The sequence below is a fragment of the Myotis brandtii genome, unplaced genomic scaffold (genome assembly GCF_000412655.1).
Source record: "Myotis brandtii unplaced genomic scaffold, ASM41265v1 scaffold986, whole genome shotgun sequence".
Taxonomy (NCBI): Eukaryota; Metazoa; Chordata; class Mammalia; order Chiroptera; family Vespertilionidae; genus Myotis; species Myotis brandtii.
In genome coordinates this window covers 2,326,527-2,328,498 of record NW_005372102.1, presented here as the reverse complement: position 1 = coordinate 2,328,498, position 1,972 = coordinate 2,326,527, and the positions used below count along the sequence as shown (strand labels likewise).

Below are 1,972 nucleotides of genomic sequence, written 5' to 3'. Positions count from 1 at the left end.
CGTCGGCGCGGGAGTGCTCACTCAGCGTCTGCACTGGAAGGTCCTTTCACCTCCTGGTCCTGGTGCTCCCGGCCTGAGCGGCGGGGCTGTGCCCTCTGCCTGTTGTCACGTAACAGCTCCCCCTGAACCGGTGCTTACAGCAGCCGCACACCCTGCGTGTCTCACGGTGCCGCGGGTCAGGCTTCCGGGGTCACAGTCAGGCTGCTGGCCGGGGCTGTGTCCCCTCGGGCCTGACCAGGTGGAGGGCCTTCCAGAGGGAGGCCTGTGCCCTGCGGCCGGCGACCTATCCCTGCACCTCGGGCTGCTCCGTGGGAGGCACGGCTCTGGGGTCAGGCGGGCGCCTCTGCTGTGTCCCTGCTGGTCACGGCGTCCTCGGCGTGTGGGACGGCGGGTGCGGGCTCCGTGCTGCCCGTGTGCCTGAGGTGCTTTATGACGAAGATAGAGGCAGCCACTCAGGAGGCTGCGGCGCGGCCGGCGCCTGGCGGTGCGCGTTCTCACAGCGGCCTGGAAGTCGCGTGAGTCCTCCGTCCTGCAGCCACGGCCGCAGCCCAGGGGCCTGTGTGAGGTCGCTCCTGCGCCGGACACACGGCACAGGCAGGGAGTAGAGCTGGGACCCGACCCTCACCGTGCGTGGGCAGAACGGTCACTGTGGCGCTGCCCTGCTGGGGATGTGGACTCCAGTGAGCGGCGGCTTCCTCGGCCAAGTGAGGGGGAGGCGGGTGCTCTGTCCCCTGAGGACTCTGAGGAGTGAGACGTGGACAGGTGACAGGGGAGCCCCAGAGGGGCCTGTGGCTGGGCAGTGCTGCCCGAGTGCAGGCAGCAGAGCCTGGAGGCGCCGGTGGGGGAGGGTGGCAGCGCTTGTCCCTGCCTGCCGGGCCGTCGTCACGGTGCAGAGGGCTGGGAGGGACGGACGGACGGACGGGGAGGCAGGTGCTGCCGGGTGGCAGGGACCGTGGCGGCGGAGCTGAGGCAGGATCTTTGCCTGGCGTGTCCCCAGCTGAGGGACAGGAGGAGCCAGGAGACCGGTTGCTGACCCCTGGCAGAGGCAGGGGGTGGACACGAGGGTGCTCGCGTGGAGCTGGCCCGCCTGGCTGACTCGGGAGCAGGGCTGGGGTTGGGAATCTTGTCTGGCTCAGCAGCTGGGACCCTGCTGTGGTCATTTCATTCAAGGGCGTGGTGACCATTTGGGGCTGCAGGTCCGTGGTGAGCGCACGCACGTGAGGACTGGTGGAGTGTCCAGGGGCCGGTGCCCAGGACTCTGGCTGGTGAGGGTCTGAGACCCTGGAGGCTGTCGTGTGGAGGGCGGCTCACTCACCCCTCACGCAGGGTGGGCGGCAGGCAGGGCACAGCGCTGCTGGCTGAGGGCAGCTGGGGGCACCGGGTGAGGGTGACGCCGCCGAGAGGGACATGAGGACACTGGAGGCGGGTGACGCCAGCACACGGTGCCCAGGGCCAGGAAGGACACAGGGTGGGGACACGCTGTCTGAGGTGGCCGTGTGCCGAGGAGGGGTTTGCGTGGGGGCGGAGTTCCCAGTGTGGGCTGGCAGGTGTGAGGTGCGGGTGGTGAGCGGCCGGCATTAACGGTGGTGCCTGGTCACTGCCCGGCTTTTTTTTTCTGCGCTGGTTGAATGGGCCTCGGGCAGCGCGGTCTCTGAGGCGGTGGCCAGCTGTGCCCTCGCATGCCCTGCAGTGTTTCCCGGCCCATCCAAGGCAGTGAAACGCGTTCTTAGTCCATAGGCACCGGCAACAGCTGTCGGCCAGTTTGGCCTGAGGGTCAGAGTTTGTTGACCTCTGCTCCCCTGCTGTCGCTGGCTCTCAAGCTCAGTGCCCACGAGAAACCCAGGGGAACCTTCTACCAGCTGGTGCAGGCCCCGGGCTGAACTGGTCTTGAGAGGACTTGCACCTTCTAGAATCTAGATGGTGAGACTCGGTGGTCAGCGAGCAGCCAAGGCCAGCCCCCGGGTGGTGGGTG

The 1,972-nt window shown here is 68.3% G+C and overlaps 1 protein-coding gene across 1 annotated transcript in view; it reads left to right on the top strand.

Moving 5' to 3' along the window:
* Positions 1 to 1,972, top strand: part of WHSC1 (Wolf-Hirschhorn syndrome candidate 1) — a gene marked incomplete at its 3' end in the record, with an annotated part of 63,660 nt that overhangs the window by 34,980 nt on the left and 26,708 nt on the right. The window lies entirely within an intron of this gene.